Source organism: Anser brachyrhynchus (assembly GCF_964034855.1).
Source record: "Anser brachyrhynchus genome assembly, chromosome: 3".
NCBI lineage: Eukaryota > Metazoa > Chordata > Aves > Anseriformes > Anatidae > Anser > Anser brachyrhynchus.
Genome location: NC_137696.1, coordinates 71,093,068 through 71,112,826, shown reverse-complemented (window position 1 = coordinate 71,112,826; position 19,759 = coordinate 71,093,068). Strand labels below are relative to the sequence as shown.

At 40.2% G+C, this 19,759-nt stretch overlaps 3 long non-coding RNA genes across 4 annotated transcripts; all 3 read left to right on the top strand.

Moving 5' to 3' along the window:
- The first annotated feature begins 712 nt into the window (after positions 1-712).
- LOC308193544 lies at positions 713-4,386 on the top strand. Its single transcript, XR_013949715.1, has 2 exons — positions 713-2,664; positions 2,877-4,386. It is a non-coding gene; the product is annotated as an uncharacterized lncRNA (long non-coding RNA).
- Positions 4,387-6,334: 1,948 nt separating this feature from the next.
- On the top strand, positions 6,335-11,054 carry LOC308192443. The gene is made up of 3 exons (XR_013948816.1): positions 6,335-6,363; positions 8,523-8,834; positions 10,538-11,054. It is a non-coding gene; the product is annotated as an uncharacterized lncRNA (long non-coding RNA).
- Positions 11,055-14,012: 2,958 nt separating this feature from the next.
- LOC308193536 lies at positions 14,013-19,187 on the top strand. 2 transcript variants are annotated; one of them, XR_013949706.1, is made up of 4 exons: positions 14,013-14,235; positions 14,813-14,929; positions 15,644-15,936; positions 17,018-19,187. It is a non-coding gene; the product is annotated as an uncharacterized lncRNA (long non-coding RNA). The 2 variants fall into 2 exon arrangements; XR_013949707.1 differs by having other exon boundaries at positions 15,644-19,187.
- Positions 19,188-19,759: the final 572 nt, after the last annotated feature.

Here is a 19,759-nt window from a genome sequence, read left to right as displayed (position 1 = left end):
ACGCTCAGGGCTTAGGATTCTGCACGGTATCAGACCTCTGTGCGGGATTGCTGTCCGTGTGCGTGTGCGACTGGCCTAAGCCACTGGTGACCGCTGCTCGTGTCCCCACAGGACATACAAAATTGTACCAAAGCTCATTAGTGACCGTGTTTCTCGATTTCATAAGTACTAGTAAGAACTTCACAGTCCCAAACCAAAAGCGGTTTATACAATAATGGGATGTCCAAGGAATAGAAAATGTACATTTTAATAATTAGGCAATATTAAAGATATTTTTTCGCCTGCCAAAACATGACCACCTCATTTGTCCAATGTGTTTTAATATTGAAAAGCTGTTATTTAATAAGTAACAAGGATAAATAATTAATTTTAAAATAAAGTACTTCTCAGTATGACAGTTCATCTCGTAAGGAGTAGACAATACATGGCTTCATCTTACAGATTAAGAAAAAAGATTTATAAGGAATATTTTCATGCTGCTCACAAGTTTACCTTCTTAGTAACATATGAAGGCAGGTACTTCATGCTGAGCTACTGCTCAGCCTGGTCTTTCATGCTGAGCCTGATGTTATCTGTGAATATTGCTGAATCTATCATCTATAATTGATTTTAAAGGTAGCTGTATTTTCAAAATAAAACGTGAAAAGAAAAAGCTGAGAAGGAACTTTTGTGATCTGATGGTTTAAGACTGTGACTATTGTCCAGCAATAAAAAAAAAAAAAAAGGAATGGGAATAATTAACATAGTGGTTATACCTGTTAATTTGAAAGGTAAGCACATAGAATTAGTGGACACTGAATGCTGAACTGAAATAAAATCCAACCTTCCTGTCCTAACCAATCAGTTAAAAGAGGTTTTGAAAGTTATCTAGAGTAAAAATTTTGCTAAATTGAGATGCTAGATGGTGGGGGACAGAATGGACTGTTAGCTAGGATACATCTGCTCCTTCACTGAAGTCTACTTGCCAGTGGCCACCAGGCTCTCTTTAGCCTATTACAATTAAATATCTCTTAGTCCTGCACAAACACAAGAATTTGGGTGCAGATAACCTCCGATGTGAATGTGAGGCCTGAACCATCTTCCCCACAATATAATGGGATAATATATTGTAATATAATGGGACCTTTACTTGCATTAAGTAGCGTAATAGAAGTGAAATTGTAGTGTGCAACAAGGAAGAGAAAAGATATGGGGAGACAAAGGCAGCAAGCACTGCTTTTTCTCCTACTTGAGCCCAAGCCTGGGGCCTATAGGTGAGGTAGGTGCTGTACCCTCCATACATCTGCCCCAGGGGGGCAGCAGAAGGGCAGGGTTGGGGGGAAATCTTAAAGCCTGTTCAGCTAGGCCAGTAAAGCCACAATTGTAATTCTTAATGATCACTTTTGTTTGTGCACAATTTTGAGCCAGTAAAGTGTGCTTTGTTCATCTTCTACATAGCACTACTGCAATAGACAGAAGATTCTGCAGGCCCAACATCACCTCACAGACAACACTGTGGCTAGCTTCATCTAATGAACTGTGTTCCTTTCAAATCTCCCAAAATGGGAGTACTTCCCTTTCCTTCAGGAAGGTTTTTTTTTTTTTTTTTTTTCTGGAGTCTCCAAATGTGTGTCCGTAGTGGTTTCACAACAACAGGCAGCTCAGCTCCGCAATTGCTCGTTTACTTTCCTTCCTTAACGGAACAGGGGGAGAAAATACAATGAAAAAAGGCTCAAGGGTTGAGATAAGGACAAGGAGATCACTTGTCAGTTACTGTTATGGACCAAATATTCTCAGCATAGGGAGATGAATATAATTCATTGCCTATCACTAGCAGAGTAGAACAGTGGGAAACTAAAAGCAAGCTAAAATTACCTTCCCCCATCCACCCTCTTCTACATCCTACCCCCAAGCAGCACAGGGGAATGGGGAATGGACGCTGCGGTCAGTCCCTAAGGCTTCATTTCCACCGCTCCCTCACGGTCACTCCCTGCCCCTGCTCCACGCGGGGTCCCTCCCACGGGATGCCGTCCTGCCCGAACTGAGCCTGCGGGGGCTGCCCACAGGCAGCAGCTCTTCAAGAACTGCTCCCACACGGCTCCGTACCACGGGGTCCATCCCCCAGGAGCAAACTGCTCCAGCACAGGTCCCCCACGGGCGGCAGCTCCCCCCAGACCCCCTGCTCCTGCGTGGGCTCCTCTCCACGGGCTGCAGCTCCGGCCCGGGGCCTGCTCCTGCGGGGGCTCTCCATGGGCCGCAGCCTCCTCCAGGCCACATCCACCTGCTCCACCGGGGGCTCCTCCACGGGCTGCAGCGTGGAGATCTGCTCCATGTGGGACCCATGGGCTGCAGGGGGACAGCCTGCTCCACCAGGGGCCTCTCCACAGGCCGCAGGGGAACTGCTGCTGTGGCGCCTGGAGCACCTCCTGGCCTCCCTCTGCACTGACTTTGGGGTCTGCAGGGCTGGTTCTCACTCCTCACTCTCCCAGCTGCTGCTGCACAGAATTTTTTTTTTCCCCTTTCTTAAATCTGCTCTCACTGAGGTACAAACAACATCACTTATTGGCTCAGCTCTGGCCTGCAGCGGGTCCCTTTGGAGCCAGCTCTGATCTGCTATGGGGCAGCTTCTGAACTCTGTTCATAGAGGCCACCCTTGCAGACCCTCTGCTACCAAGTCCTTGCCATGTAAGCCTAACACAGAATCAATAATTAATGTGTTTTATTTTCTGCTTCAGTATTCTCGTGATCTTCATAGTCTACTCTTTCTCATTACAAAAACCTCTGATAGCCAAGACAGACTGTTTCTACCCAGAACAACCTAATCTCTTTTATTCCAATATATTAAATCACATCATTGTTCTCTGATTAGTTAATAATTTCTGCTGTCTTATTTGTAGTATCTGCTGTGGAAAGATACTGAAGCATTACGTACACTTCGCTGAACCAAGTCCTCCTCCTCCATCGCATATTTTCCAAGAAATTACGTGAGAGAAGATCTGCTACAGGAATTTATCTTCTGAAATTTTATTTCACTTTTGAGTGAAATACAGCTTGCCTGCCAACTATTAATTATACTCTGAAATCTTGGTTGTGTAGATACAGTTTCTCAAAATTGGTCTTCAGGAATTTGAAGCTCTGTTTTGGCTGTTCATATTCTGCTATGGAAATACTTAGGACTTTGCTTACCTTCAGCGATGATGGTAAATACTTTCCTTTTTACTGGAGTTTCTTTTAACTAGTTGCTGTCAGTCCACCTACCACTAGAAAACCCTCTTGCAGCATTGCTAGTTTTGAGTCATTTCTTTATTTTCATTGCAGTGCTTGAGTTTTATTCAGTTTGAAGAGGGATAGAACCCCTTCACGCTCAGAAATCTGCCTCAGGTTGCTTTTCAAATGTGATCTCCTGTTTCCCTGTGAATTTCTTGAACTTGTATAGATATGAGAACCATAGCTGTCCATTATTTGAGTAGTTGTCTGAAAATGTTTAGAAAATAACAGGGCCCAAATAGCTTGTCCCTTTTTTTTTATCTTTTCTCATTTCTGTTAGGGATCTTATTGCTAGAAATTGTGTTTCTGTCAGATGCATATTGGAAAATGAGTTTGTCTTTTCCAAACTAGAAACCACCAATCTATCCCACAGTCTGCATAAGTAACTTCCATCTACCCCTTCAGTGAGCACCAGCTATGTAAAGAGTTCAGAGTTTCTTTGTGAGGGGGATCACAACCATGACCACACACACTTTAACCTGTGGAGAAAAGCCCTGGTTACCATTTTGTCTGCTGAGTTCATGTCCTCAGGCTGCCGACAGGAAGGGCAAGCTATACAGAAGATACACTAAAGAGGCGTATTTTAGGGAAGGCTTTTCCAAATACATAATTTTATGTTAGAGGTGTTGGAGATCTAGCGACTCCAAGTGCGTAATAGCACAAGTGTAATCTAGGACAGGTCAGACAGAAGCTTTATGATGCTGAACATGGTGAGTGCGTCCAGACAGCATCTGCCCCTCTGCTCCCCTGTTCTTTGCCAAGGGAATATAGAGACAAGACCTTCAGAAGGAAAAAAAAAAAAAAAAAAAAAAGAAAAAAAAAACACTTTTGAGAAGGAAAAGCCTTCCGACTTCAGAACTGAGGGAGGAAAATGTGGTAGGCTTTTGTTCCACGGCACGGCAACACCCGTGAAGCGAGCATCCCCTAGAGGGCAGCGTAACACAAGAGTGGAAAGGGCTCACGGCTGTGCACGGCGACCGGCAATGGGGTGGTGGGGGGTGTTTTCATCTCAACAGTTAACAGAAAAATAGTCTACAGCCATCTATTCCTACAATAAATCTGTGTACACCGCTACGTGCCATTCCTTTTAAGCTATATTTAAGTGAAATCTACAAAAATCCTTTTTTTTTTTTTTCTCTCCTCCATCCTTTAAATGAAATTTAATATAGCAATAATTTCTGTGATAACAGATTATGATATCCAGGCTTATATCGCTGTTTTCAGAGAGACTTCGAGCACAAAAGAATTTGCATAATCCAAAAACATAAAACTCTTGTTTCTGGTGGACTGTACAGAGACTGATATGAGAGAGATCTGAAGTGAAATGGAGTTCAGAGGCCATGATTTTTAAGGACTGGAATAGATGTAAATCTAATTCTAATTCCAAGAAACAGATAGGACTACAGAATAAATATTTATCTTGGTTTCCTTCTTATGATTTTTTTTGTTGTTATTGTTCTAACAAACCCCTTTTAGTTTGGTAAAATTAAATGATGGTAGTGGATTCAAATGGTGGAGCATTACTATATATTTTTATAAAATTATGTTGTCATCTTCAAAAATATAGTACTGAGCAGAAATCGATAAGCAACATATTTTTAAATAAATATGTATTGATTTAATCAATCTTTAGAAAGCAATGAATAATTTGAAATGGTTTTTACAGTACTGTAAAAAAAAAGATAGAGAAAAAAGACTTTTTTGACTGTCATGAAGCAAAGAACAAAAAATTATCAGATTGTGCAAACTGCTGTCAGTCCATTCTTGGCATCAGAAGGTAAAATAAAGGTTGGGTCAGGGCTGTTATTAATGTTCCTGCTAAAGCTCATCACAGACATTGTAAGTGAGGGAGGAAAGCTAATTTCTACCTCTGTCACTGCTATTGTCTGCTTGGAAAAAATTCTCTCCAAAGGTAAAATAACAAGACAGTTCCACATCTCAACATAACGCTTTATCTTCTTAACAGGAAAAGACAGAAACATTTGTAATAAAACACCTTCAATTTGAGTAGCATAGTATGATCCAGTGTTTTTAAATAATGGGCATCTTGTGCACTGCTGCTAGCATTGTGCCTTTCATCAGTGTGTGATGCATGCCCTTAAAACCCAATATTGACAACTTTCAGTCTATTCCCATCTTTCTTAGTGGTCCGACGATGGGAACCTTTGTGTTTTTACTATTCATCTCGGGCATAAATTTAAAGAAATCTGTGGAATTCATCAAGGAATTATTTTTTTCTATTATTTTTTGTCAGTCAGTGAGATTTTAGAAGACCTGGATCCATTTGTGTTGTCCAAAATCACCCTACCATGTCTACTAGAGAACTCCAACAAGTGTCTGAGAGGACATAAAGACACAAAAGTGGCATCGCTCTTGGCTGGCTCTGCTCTCAAGCCCAAGCGACTGGAGACATGGTCTCACTGAATCCACTGGAGGCAGCTTTCAGCACAAAGTGGATCTAGGCTTGCCTGAATCCCCACTGGCAGGCTGCGGTTTCTCCGGTTCCCTGTTCTCCCTGTTCCCTGCCTATGAACAAACACTAATCAACATCGTAACAGGAACAGAGAGAGCAAATGCTCTGAAAGCTCCCACACACATCTTTCATGTATCACAAGAGATGCTGTTTTTGGCAAATAGATGCCATCAGCAGGAAGCTTTACTTGAAATGTCTCTCACAGTTTAGCAACTATATGAATTGCTTCTCCTTTGGTGGTGCATCAGACTGTTCTGCCTCGTTATATCCCTGTGAGATCTTCTGTGGCACCAATGCTGTCTGTGCTCCCATCTCCCAGAAAAGAAGTGATCAGCCAGTGAGTGGTACCCTGCCCAAGTCCTCCTCCTTCCCCCAGGCTCAGCAAAGTAAATATGACCTTTCAGTTAGAAACCAAACCAGCTCCTCGGTGCTGTTCACGTAACACTGAGAGTCTATGATTTTGGTGAAGGTGAGCAACCAGCAGCTGTAGTGACAGTGCTGAGGAACTGGTACATCTTTTGTTTTACAGCTGTGCGTGAAGTCCCAGAATTGACGGTTCTCTTAAAACACTTTACAGCCCACTGGGCGAACAGTAGATGTCTCCAGGATCCTTGAGTAACTCAGGAGTAACTTGGGAGTGGAAGGTAACATGCTTCTTTTCATTGAGATTTCACTGAGAAACTATTTTTTTTTCCTTTAGAAGGTTTCCTCAGCTTTTACTCTGAGCAGATTTAACAAAAACTAGTTCAGATCTTAAAGCTGTGCTATCACCATCTATGTGTGTCTGTGTATATTATCCTAATAGGTGTGGACACACAGAGTTTTTGTTGTTATTCATTTTTCATGTGGATGTGTGTATATATATGTATGTGTGCATTTACATACCTACATGTTGCACATTGATGTACATATACACATACACAAATACATGTACACATATTTACTTGTTTGCATTACGATATTACTTGAAATGATCTGCCATACCAGCACTTCAGATGAATTTCTTGGCATCTCACTTTTCATTTCCACATTATATGCACACATCCATTTGGTTTTTACTTACTTCTGTTAGTAATGGCTAATTTGGAGGCAAATTCTTTTCCTGATTTTTTGAAAATACCTCTTAAATTGTGAGTGAAATCTACATCTGGGCCAAAACCTTAACTGGCACAGGGTCACCTGTCTTCATTGAATTTAATGGAGATATGTGTCCCAATCTTAATTGAAAAGGTGATTATTTTTCTATATATAGTAGGCAGCACATATAATTATTCAAGCTGTAACATTTTTGTTAATTGCATCTCTTTTGAAAAATACATGTAACTACTGTCTCCTCTAAAAATAAGTCAAGAAATTTAGATATTTTTAGCTCAGGATTAATAGGCAAGACTTAAATGAGACAATTTAATTCTAAATGACCTCAGACTTTTATACCTCATAGTTAAGGCCTAGGCTAGAGGAAGATAGTGGTCTAGCCAATATCTGCTTAATCTGTTTTCTGGACAGCGGTATCTGGAGCAGTTGATTATTGCAGTAAGTTTTTTTTCAGAAACCCTTAAAATACATACTTATACATAAAAAGCCAAACTATTACAGAAAGCTGATACTTTTTCAAATTTTTATTATTATTATTATTATTATTTTCAATGTTTTTTCTTTATCTGTAAGGATGTTACTGGAGCTAAGCTGATATACACCAGTTGTTACTAGTTGTATTATCAATGACCTTCCCTTCATTTTCAAAGGCAATGAGGAGATTATTTCCCTCAATTATGTGCTCCTGCTAAACATAAAGTTTGCCATTCATGAGTGGCAATACTCTAATCCGAAAATATAATCATGAGGAGATGAAACTGTAGGGTTTTAATATTTTCTCCATAGAAACACTTACCTGTTGCAGTAACAAGAAAGCAACAGCTGAGGATCAGTTTGCTATTAGGACTAATATCTCAGGCACTATGGATAATTTCGAATAAATTAATAACATTGGTGGGATCAGATGTTGTTCACCGGCTATTCTAAACAAATTAAACTACAAATTTGCTGAACCCCTAAGTATTATTTAAGTGGTTCTGGCAGTTCTCCCAGAAGACAGAGGACAACAAATCTGATACCAATTTTTCCAGAGGCTGCGGGGACACCTGCACAGCTCAGCCTATGGGGAACACATGCTTCACAAACCTAATAGTACTCTTTAGTTAGTGAGCTTATGAATAAGGATGATTTGGCTTGTACAGTGTACCTGGATTTTTAAAAAGCCTTACACAAGGTCCTCAGGAAGAGCTTTCAAAGAAACTAATCAGTCATGAAATGACAAAAGAGGCTCCCTTTTCGATTAATAGCTGCTAGCAAGATCCATCAAGGGCTATTAAACATAATTGTCCAGTTGCAGCCTGTATTCAGGAAATCCTTAAAATGGTAATTGCTGCAACTAGGATGGCAAAGCTATCACCACCTGCTCGTCCTTCACTTACACTCTTTCCTGAAGCATTTGCTATTCCTCTGTCAGGGACATAATGCTGGGCAAGGAGACTTTCACTCTGACCTAGGGCAGCCTTTGCGATATTCTTAGCTAAGTATAGAATCATACACTTAGGGATAAAAAGTATCTACATTTTTCTCCTTTTAACGACAAAAGATCTCTTCCTCATGTAACATAACAATTTTATGTAAAAGTAGAATAACAATTTCCACATCAATAGCTTCTTTTATGAAGGAAATCAAACTTACAAAATTGTCTTTTTCTGTCCAAAATTATCCCTTAATGTCCTTTTTTTTTTTTTTTTTTTTTTAATTGTCTCAGGACAATGTAGGGGGCAATGCAGAAACACATAATTTTTACACGTTTCAGAAGATTTTTGAGGAAGGAACATCATTTCTGTAGTCTGATGAGTTATGGCGAGAGGCCTCCCCTGCAGAGCTCTGGGAGGCTGGCGGCGACGCGCTGGCCAGAAGAACTTGTGTGCTTGGCAGGTGTAGGCTTGGGTAAAGTCCTACAGTACTGAACACGAGGAAAAGTTGGATGATAACATGGGCTCTGCATCGGTAACAACTTGTATAAGAGAGTGTGAGAGTATAAGAGACAGCAGAATTCTTCAGGTCAACTTTTGTACATGTAAGCATTCTCCCCTACCATGCATATTTCCCAGTGTGAGAATATACAGTGATAGGCTCAGATGTAAATGCAAGTAGTCCTATCCCCTAAACAAAACTGTTAGTAGGAAAGATTTATGTCTGTGTTCTAAACAGAAGAACTGCTCTCTCAGTCTGTTGAGCTCTCAGAATGATCTCCTGGCAAGCCATAATGGTTCGCTGCTGTTTTTTGGTGTTGTACAAATCACCTATGTGCAAATATAACCCAACAGTAAAAGGCACCATGTATAGTGATCAATGCATTCAAGAAAGCAAATTGGTGTTTATTTTCAGAATCCTTTGACTACATATGGAATTCGTTTTTACAGATAGAGAAAAAAATCATTTCCAGAGATAGAAGCCTAAATTTATATGTACGTAAATCCTCTGCAATCCCATCAACTCATCTGAACTTCCTGATTTTCTGGACCTCCAGCTAGCAGACCACTTGGCTCCACGCAGAAATCATGCCTAGTTTTAAGTCCCTGTTTTCAAAAAAACTTGAGAGAAAGAATAGAGTCAGTGTCTTTCCTTTCTCCTTTCCTTTCCTTTCCTTTCCTTTCCTTTCCTTTCCTTTCCTTTCCTTTCCTTTCCTTTCCTTTCCTTTCCTTTCCTTTCCTTTCCTTTCCTTTCCTTTCCTTTCCTTTCCTTTCCTTTCCTTTCCTTTCCTTTCCTTTCCTTCCCTTCCCTTCCCTTCCCTTCCCTTCCCTTCCCTTCCCTTCCCTTCCCTTCCCTTCCCTTCCCTTCCCTTCCCTTCCCTTCCCTTCCCTTCCCTTCCCTTCCCTTCCCTTCCCTTCCCTTCCCTTCCCTTCCCTTCCCTTCCCTTCCCTTCCCTTCCCTTCCCTTCCCTTCCCTTCCCTTCCCTTCCCTTCCCTTCCCTTCCCTTCCCTTCCCTTCCCTTCCCTTCCCTTCCCTTCCCTTCCCTTCCCTTCCCTTCCCTTCCCTTCCCTTCCCTTCCCTTCCCTTCCCTTCCCTTCCCTTCCCTTCCCTTCCCTTCCCTTCCCTTCCCTTCCCTTCCCTTCCCTTCCCTTCCCTTCCCTTCCCTTCCCTTCCCTTCCCTTCCCTTCCCTTCCCTTCCCTTCCCTTCCCTTCCCTTCCCTTCCCTTCCCTTCCCTTCCCTTCCCTTCCCTTCCCTTCCCTTCCCTTCCCTTCCCTTCCCTTCCCTTCCCTTCCCTTCCCTTCCCTTCCCTTCCCTTCCCTTCCCTTCCCTTCCCTTCCCTTCCCTTCCCTTTCCATGGACAATCTCGTAGAATCAAAAGTTAAACTGATTTAATGTAATGAGAAAAAAACCCTCACACTGAACAACATTTACATCCTTCTGTGATTTTTCTTCTTTGGCTTAACAGGCTGGTTTGAAAAACAGTGCTTTTTCACTGCTAAATCTGAGCCTCATCATTCATGGTATTCCACACTGGAGTAATGGTATTAGAATAGTTGCTTTGTAATAATGGTGGAAAAGCCACGGGCTAGAGGCAACATTCAGAAGCATTACTATTTCTAAGACTGCTTTGGAATATTTTCATCATTTATTTCCTCTTTATGCATATGAAATTAACCAAGCATATCAAGGTCTTGTTTCATACATCTGGTTCACTATACTGCACGGGGAAATCTGTTATCATGAAAAATAAAGGAATCTTAGTATTTTTCCTTAGTTGTTTATATTTCCTAATTTTCCTTTAACAGAGACTCTCTTTCAACAGCCTCACAACTTATTTCAAAATGTTTAAGCACAGTTGAGGGACCAGAGCAGAACCTTTTTGGTTTGGAGACAGCCAAAGCCCAGCTGATCAGTGGGTGGAGCTGGCAGATAACATGACTGCTGCTGCAAAGTATGGATCTCCATGGCATGCCCCTCTTGCACTGCTCCAACTGGCAGGCTCACAAGGGCACATGATGGTGCTTCAGGTACTAAATTGTGACCTATAGCCATATGCAATGTTCAGGCATTGACCCAGAAGACATTATCAAGAAAGATAAAAGTTCAAGAAGGTATTAAATGCAAATGTGTTTCAGGTATTTGCTTCAATACAAATAAGCTGTATTTGTTGACTCCTGAGTTGCTGAGGTCTACTGGATAATATTCTGGCTAATCTACATGGCCTCAGAGATACAGTTTATTATTTTAGCAACAAAGATTCTGTTCTTTGGAAGTGCTAACACCTCTCTTTCCTCCCACCCTTTTTTTTAGAAACTGTTTTAAGTTTTGTCCTTAGACTGTCATTTTGCCTATATTTATTTCTGATATGATTCTTTTTCTTCTTGAAGTGTTTATGTTAAAAGAGGGACACTGGTGAAATACCATACAATGATAATGGAGTCAGGAAAAGTTTATGTAGTTTGCTGTGAATTCAACATGTCCCCTAGAGGATCCAATTCCTGTACTTAAAAACTCTGACATCTGAAGAAGAGGGATATTTGTTTAACTATGCGAGAGTTTAGAGGGTGTCTACCTAGTCTGGTACTAAGAATAATGTGGCAATCCCGCTTATTCATTACTAGTAGCTCCCTAATCTCTTCCTGTTGCAGATTGGTTTATTGTAACCTAAGGCAAGAAGAAGAATCGTGGTAATTTTTATTAGTCTTCTGACACAAGTTTTTTTGTCCTTGTTTAGTACTAGTGCAACCGTATTTTTGCTGTTTCATCTCCAGTAGGTATTGTCTGGTCTAGATTTGCTTTCTTATTTTTTTCAGGCTTTTCCAGAATGTTATTATAACAAACTTGCTTGATATGCTCCTATATTTTGTGTAAATGCAGTTATTTTATATGGATATCCTTTCTGACTAAAAAGTATTTCTCTTATATTTTATCTTGTACCTTGTATGTCGTGGCAACTCAAATTTATCCTACAAAACATCTGTCTTCAATGACAATATGTGCCATTGGCAATGTGTGGCAACTGTACAGGAAAATTATCCATCTAAAGGAAATGCTTCCTGACCTCCCTCCATCTCTCATCCATCAGAGCCCTGGCCTGGGGCAAGTGAGCTCCTCTGGCTGTCCAGAACCATTCTTAGTCAGCAACATGGTCAGGATGGCCTTTGCCAGCTCCTCCGTGCACTCTCATCTTACTCTTAGCACAGTTTGTCCTGAGCAGCCAGTGTCTCACACCTACCCTGATAGAAACCTTTCAATGCTGAACGAGGTTAACCCCTATTTCAACTCAAGGGCTTAAAGCTAGGACAGTCAGAACTGTGTTAGCTGTCTGCTGGGGGGGTTGGCACTATGCTTCTCAGCAGTCTCCCACCACTTCTAGAATGCCCCCCAACCTGCTTTGTTTTGGAGCACAGAGATTTGGCAAAAAGTGACCAAGTTGCAAATAGCATTTGCCTATGTCCATGTAGGAAAGCTGTTTTAGGTGGACATGAGATGTCTCATAAAAAAGGCAATGAGATTTCCTGCCAGCACTTAGTAATGAATCAGAGCTTGGAGACAGAGATGTCATTCTTGCCTACCCACCTGGTACACAGATAAGAAAAGACAGCTCCAGGCTATACAACAACAGAGACAGGTTTCAGGTTTGGTGCTCCAAGAAAAATAATAAAATGTAATTTGTCTTTTTTTTTTTTTCCCAGGTTGTAACATCTCTGACAGCAGCATGTCAAGTGCTGGAAGTTGAAAGAGCAAGTGAAAGAGCAGGGTGGTTTCAGAGCAATTTCAGGGCAATGTGAATGGTAACTGAGAGAAATTGATGTGGTGCTGGACTGAATGGTGCTAGGGGTCTGTTAAAGGTCACTGTCCAGTGCCCATTATCTGGGCTAAATCATAGGCCAAGAAATACCCTCATCTATCTCTTGCAATGTGGCAAAGTGAAGGCCACTCAAAATCTTTCTTAATGCTTTCTTAAATGATGTGCCTCATTAACTTCTGGTTCCCTGAGCTTCCCTGCGTAGTCAGTGAGAGGATGATAGTTAACCCACTGCTATTTTTCTCACTCAAGAGTCTGAGGAGAGAGGGCTTTAAACTTTGATATCTCGTCAATAGGACTCAAAGCTTCAGGATAGCACTGAGATGTGTTTCTGGAGGTAGACGAGCTCCTTGCTATATATATATCATAATCCCAATGATGGAGAATGAAAGTGGAGAGCAGCAGGATGAACCCAGACTTGCCCACCCAAGCAGTCACACTCTGCTGTTATGTTCAGTTGGTACACACTGACTGACTATAAATATATTTTTATATAAATATATTTTTATTTCAAATATTTTTATTGATTTAGAAGACCATCCGTTTGCATATCACGAACTGTCCCATTTTCTACTGGACGATCAGGGGAAACATATTTCAGGGATTATGAAAGTGGAAAAAAACCTCAGTCTGCGTGTCTTTTACATAGTGATGATTTGAAATGTATGCAAGCTCTATACTGCTGCTAGACTGTCATGGCAGGAACTTCATATTAAGTTTGATTTATGGAAAGACCCCATGCACCATTTCTGTAGTCATCAGACTTGTGTGTGAATCGTAACTGGTCTCATGATAATGGAATGACTGCAAACAAAGATGCTGCTGTGGCATCCTCATGCCACATGAAGTATGAGTAAATTGGAGATAGACCTATCCATTGGCTCTGTATGACGATATGGTTTCTAATTGGTACCATGTGACTACATCCAACTTTTATTTGAATATGATTTTTATTGGAATTGTTTTGGTAGCTTTGGTTGGACCTTCCACATTTTAATTACCATCAGGGGAAAAATATTTCAATTTCGCTTTGTAAAAGCTCATGTCTTTTCCTGATCTTTCACTGACAATCTTTCCGACAGCTAAATTCTTGTTCAAATTGCTTGCCTCAGAAGCGAAAAAATCTGTTATGTCCATTCTTATTCTCTTCTTCTATGGTCTCATTACCTGGTTTAATGTTTTGGACCTCCAATCCACAGTGATTATCCTCTTAATGATTTTCTGAATTATTAATATTCCCTTTCTACAAAAGCCCAGAGAGTCTTGCACAAGGTTACATAAGAAGGTCACACTGTATCTTCTAATCCATCATCTGTGCCCTAATTATGATCCTTCTTCCCAAGTTTTCTAGAGAACAAAACATTTGCTTTCCTAGTATTTTCAGATAACTATAATTATCTGACTGAAACTAATAAACACAAAGTGAAGAACTTTGATCTTCGAGGCTGCTTAAATTTGAGATTAATTTTATGACTAGGTAAGGATTTATTTATTTATTTATTTATTTTTCAGAGGAAAAAGTCTGCCTAAAGCTGAAACCGTGTAATGAAGCGGCAAGAATAAGACTATAGGTGATCAGTCACACTGCTTGACAGCTGAATTATAAAGATTAATTCTCCAGTAATGTTGGCAAGTCACTATTGAGAAACTTTTTGAAAGAAATTAGTTCACTGATTCACTGTAGGTTTCTGAATGGTGAGTACATAGAAACAGCCTGTTTTGTAAAGCTAACCTGACACACTCCAAACAACTGATTCATTTTGAGAAGGTCTTTCATAAAATGTCTTCTCTCTGCCTTTTTTTAAGACAAAATATCCTTTCACCCCTCTTCAGAACAGTTTTTTGCTGCTTTTCAGTATTCATGTGCGCTCTCCCTGGAGAATTCTCTGAGCCAGCCATGAAATGGGTACACCCCAGAAAGACACAGTGCAGATATACTGCTTACATCACCCCTGACTTAATGATCTCTACATCTGAGATGGGAACTCCAACTCGAGTCCATTCTATTCTCTGAAATTTTGAGTCCAAATTAGTTGCATTGTGTCATCTTTATTTCAAACATTTTAGTCCAGATTACTCAGATTCCAAATTAAAACAACTAATGCCAAATTAATTAATAGTCATGTGCTTGCGTGCCTGTCCTAATTTTAGTTCTCTGATCACCTTGTGATGACATGCAGATAATTCTGCACAATGATGCTGTTTCTCTTATCTTTTGTCTCTGCTGACTTCTGCTTCATTAATGTGTCTTAGGGTTTTTTTGCTCTTCCAGCTGTTGAAGCCATTTAGAAGCTGTTTTATACACTTTTGTAATCTCCAGCTCCTTCATGCAATGCTTGCTGAAGAGTGCTCGTTAGTAAACAAAAATCAGAGGATGAACCTAGCAAAGGTAAACTGGATGCCTTAATGTGGCTGGTTATTTAGATGGGATTGGCACTTTGAAAAAAAGCTGTGTTCCATAGCCCTGGTAATTTGCAGTTGAAAGATAATATATTACTTGCTTTGCACATATTACTTGCTTTGCTTAAAAATATATAAAAAAAAAAGAGCAGAGAACAATGTTGTGAAATGGTTACAGAAGTATCATATACTTTATACATCACATGAGAAGTAAAACCTGACAAAGACATCACTGCAGCCCATATGCGTCATTTTATTTATCGGGGAATGAATGAATGTGTTATCTTAGGCGTACAGAAGAGAATCAGGCGCTGTAACTCTTTTAGCCTTATTAATGGCAACCAACTCACCACACACTGTTACACAAGTGGTCCTTACTGCTGATGAAGCTAACCTGATGTCAGGAGCTTTGGCTGACTGTACTTGCTGTCAGACTGCATATGTTGCACCTTGTGTTCACATAAGTGTAGGCAGAAGGCATGTCTCACTGCTACTTGCATTTCTGCAAGCTGAGCAACATGTGCTTTGTGACAGTCATGTTGCATGGCCAGGTTTGAGAGACAGGTTAAACACCTTTGGAAGAGGGAAACCTGAAAGGGGACTAGAGGGATGTTGTGAACCTGTCCCTTATGAAGTGAGAAAACTGGAGAGTATTCTTTGTGTTTCAACTTTTTTTTTTTCTCTCATTTCTTTTTCTTTTCAGCAGCTTTCCTCAGTAATTACAGCCTGTCCTCGACATCTGAGAAGATTGTTCCTGGTAGGACAATTTCCCAACATGTCTAACTGTGACTGGAAATATATGTTCTTGATATCCTCATCCCATACAATCGTATTGTCTAACTGCTATGGTGTGCAGAGGACAGCTAGCTTAGAAAAAGTGAACATGCTCAGCCCAAGAATTCATGCACTGTGTGACATTATTGTAGCACCCAGTGTTAGCAGCTCTGGAAGTGAACAGACCAGTCACAAAGAAACACCTTGCAGACAGCCATACAAGTAAATGTCTTCCAGCTTCCTTGTACCTTTCCAATAGAGTGAGGAAAAATAAATAGATAAATTTAAATGGAGTTGGTGTCTTGAAAGAGTGTTTGGACCAAAATCTGATAACCCAGAAATCAGGAACTGTGTAAATCTTTCAGTTGAGATAACTTGCTAAACGTTCTGTATCAACAAAGGCCCTGGGTTCTCTGAGCAGAGCTGATGAAATTATGCATCATGGCAATACCGTATTAGACTTGGAAGACATCCCACAAAACTCTAGAAAGGCTCATGAACAGCAGCAGTTAGGCTTTTCTGAGCTGTACATTGCAGTGCGGCTTCTCTTCAGAAGCCCAGCAAGTCATTTTTGAGTCTCTAGCTTGCTTTCATTGTCTTTTGGGGATGGATTTGAAGCTCTGTTGCTGTGGATTATCTGAACAGAAAGTTTGTCTATTTAATGATCTGAAAAGGAGATGCTTTCTCCCCAGCTGTGTGAAACATGGAAATGTAGCCTGGAGAATGACTGTAAACATATTCCAATTCTCTGTATTTTAATGGACCTCATCTTTTTTCCCTTATTTCATATTTTCACCCCAGTTAGCTTAAGTTCTGAGGGTTAGGCTCTTTATTTCATAGTTATTCCTTTGCTTAGAGTGATGCTTTGTAAAACAGTCAGCTAAGCATTAATCACCATTTATCTTGTCATTTTGGCTGTGGCTGACATATATTAAACTGTACCTCAGGACATACACATCTGGTGATGACAGTCATTTGTTAATTGAATATGACTTTTAATGAACTTTTCACCCAGTAGGCTATATCAGGGATTTATGATATTCAAAGTGTTTTTTTGTGATTTTTGGTAGCAAGGATCAAAAGGAAGCTTGCAGGGTTGTACATGTTTTGCCAGTTGATCCCCATGGGTACCAAATTCATCAGCATCATGTCTGACTCAATAAATGCAAACTTTTAATGACAGGTGTTTTATAACCACTCCCAAATGTATCATCTGAGTACAGCTATTCACCACAGCAGCCATCATAGCGGGCGCACGCCTCAGAGGCAATATCACCAGATTGACTCGTCTTCCTTCTTCTAGGTTCATTTGAGAGAAGACGGCTGCCTTGTGCATGTGCTGCTGGTGAGGCTACACGTGAGTCTGTGTTCTCCATGGAGGTGACACAGGGGAACAGCTCATGTTCCGTTAGAAAGCAGGAACAGGCATCAAGGGGTTGTGCGTGCTTTTCACGGGAAAGAAGTGAGGATGACCAAAATGGTAGGACACAAGTAAACTGTAAGTATATTTGGGACTCAGAAAAGCAACCTTACAGTGCGAACAGACCCTTTCCCAATTCTTTTGTTTCTGTTTCTAATAAGAATTTGGCTATTATGACTGGTTCATGAAATGCCTCTTTCTTTATCTTGACTTCCGATTGCCATTGTTTACATGCCTTTGGAAGAACTGAAGATCAAACACAGAACAGGGGGAGAGAAGCTTTGGAAATCAGCTATGTGTATAAAGAATTGGCAAGAGCATTAATAGATGCAAAGGAAAATTGCAAGAAGAAAGAAAATAATCTCAATGAAGGCAACTTGCAATATGAATATCAAAAGAGGACTAGTTTGGAAATGGAAATGCAGCACACTTGGAATTAATGTAGACTCATTCTAGGCCCGGCATGATTCATACAGTGCCAACAGGCTGTACAATTTGCATCAGTATCTATGTTTCAATACAGTTTTGTAACAAGGCTATTTAAATGATCTAATCCTTTTATGCATGCATGTGGGAGCCTGGAGATGAGGAAGGATAGGCAAGAGCTGGGTATCTGCGGGGCACGGCTCACATGCAACTTGTCAGGGCCAACTCCAGGCTGAAAAAGCAACACCTCTGTTCAAACCCCGGCTTTGTCATTTTGATACACACATTTCGGCTGCAGATCCTCTGAGCAGACATTTCTGAATATATGCAATGTAATCTCTTCCCTTCCCTTTAATTCAAAGCGTATATATAGTTGTCAGTCCTGCTTTAGGTCACTGCAAGATGTAAAGCCTGATGCTATAACACAGAAGGCAGAATGTGTGCGTTTGGAAGTTTGCATACATCTGGATGCATACATGTAACATCAGGAATCAGAAGCCTGATTTTTGCTTCACCTCCTTTAAACTTATGTGGAGTTAACTCTTGATTTGTACTGAATAGAGGCCACTTGCTGGAGGCCAATATGTTGGAGGCAGTGCCCTCTTTTTGATCATCATGGCTATACGATGGTAACAAGAAGAAAATGTTACCACTTTGAATAATTGTGCTATGCAAACTAGAAGGGGCTCCATGCGGTGCTCATGCTGTCAGTATTGTAATGAAAATGCTGGTACATAATAAATAAAAATTCAGTATTCATGCTGAAATGTCTTTTCCAAATAACAGCCTCCCCAAGAATATTCCTGAATGTGCTCAGAGTCTGTGCTTTCCCCAGGCAAGCAAGCAAATTTCAGGCCATAAAGCTGTGACACTGATGATGCTTTTGAACTTTCTTTTCTTTTTCTGAAGCCTATCATAAGACTTGTGGCTTTTGGTCTTTTATTAGAGGCCTCATACTTATAAAGAATGGAAAATATTTTTTTTGTGTGTGTGTGTGTATGTTTAATTGTACCTTACGGGTATTTCTTCCATAACTTACACTTTATTACCTGCTCGTGTTTTTTTTTTTTTTTTCCTTTACATCGTTCTTTGACTATGTGGGCAAAACATCATTTAATAATGTGCTATGTGGAAAGAGTACTTCCTTTTACATGTTTCACACTTTTTGAGGATTTCATTTAGTGCCTCGTTCCCTGTGTTGAGACAGAAGTTGCATCTGGACCATTTTCTTCAGTATCCCCTGATGTCCTTTAATATTTCTTTAACATCTTTTTAAGTAGTTATTAATTCTTTTAATCTCAAGATAGTTGAGTTTCTTTATAAAGGTCTTCATAGGTCTTACCTAAAAGACCTTGACAGAAGTATTAATAATATTTAAAAGACACCAAGATGACCGGATCATTTACGTAAGAAGAAACTTGGAGATTTTGCAGATTGTGAGGCATGGTTTCCCTCCCCAAAAGGCATGTCAATGTTTCTCCATGAATTCAGATTTACTCACATGCTGACCGATATTATTCCTTAGGATATTTTTAAACGGATCACCTCAAATACAAATACCCTCTTGGAGCCCTTTTCAAGGTCTGGTACCTTCTAGTTGTCTGACTTCAAAAACTGTTTGAATGGTAAGTTTACATTTTGGTTAGTTGACCAGCTATTCATTATCTGACCTCTGTAGGATCTTCTGGGTGGGCAGGACTTAGGCCGGTTGATTTCATTATTCATTTTATTTATGTGAGCTATTTTTTTCTTCCAACCATTCAATGTGAGATAAATTTTCAGACCTGATTTTTGTAAAGAAAGCAGGTGTGTGGACCTCTATAAGCTCCTTGGTAGTGAACACTGCAACTAAGAGTTTAGTTAGTACCACTACCGTGACCTTTGTGATCTTCCTGCTCCTTTATTATCTACCAACTGTACAAAGCTTCCTAGTTCTTATGGGCTGAGAAGAGGTTTTATTAGTAATTTTAATACCTGTCTTCAGCTAGATGTTCTTCAAAATATTTGTTTATAGTTTTAAGCCTAATTTGTCTGGGTTTATGTTCTATGTAAGCTCCCTTGTTTGCATACAACTTCCATTTTTTGAAACATGATTTTTAGCTTCACATAACGCCTTTTACTCCTTTTAACCCTGCCAGTTTATTTATAGCCCTCTAAGATATTTTTTTTTTGCAATGAATATTCATTTATTCTGAATCT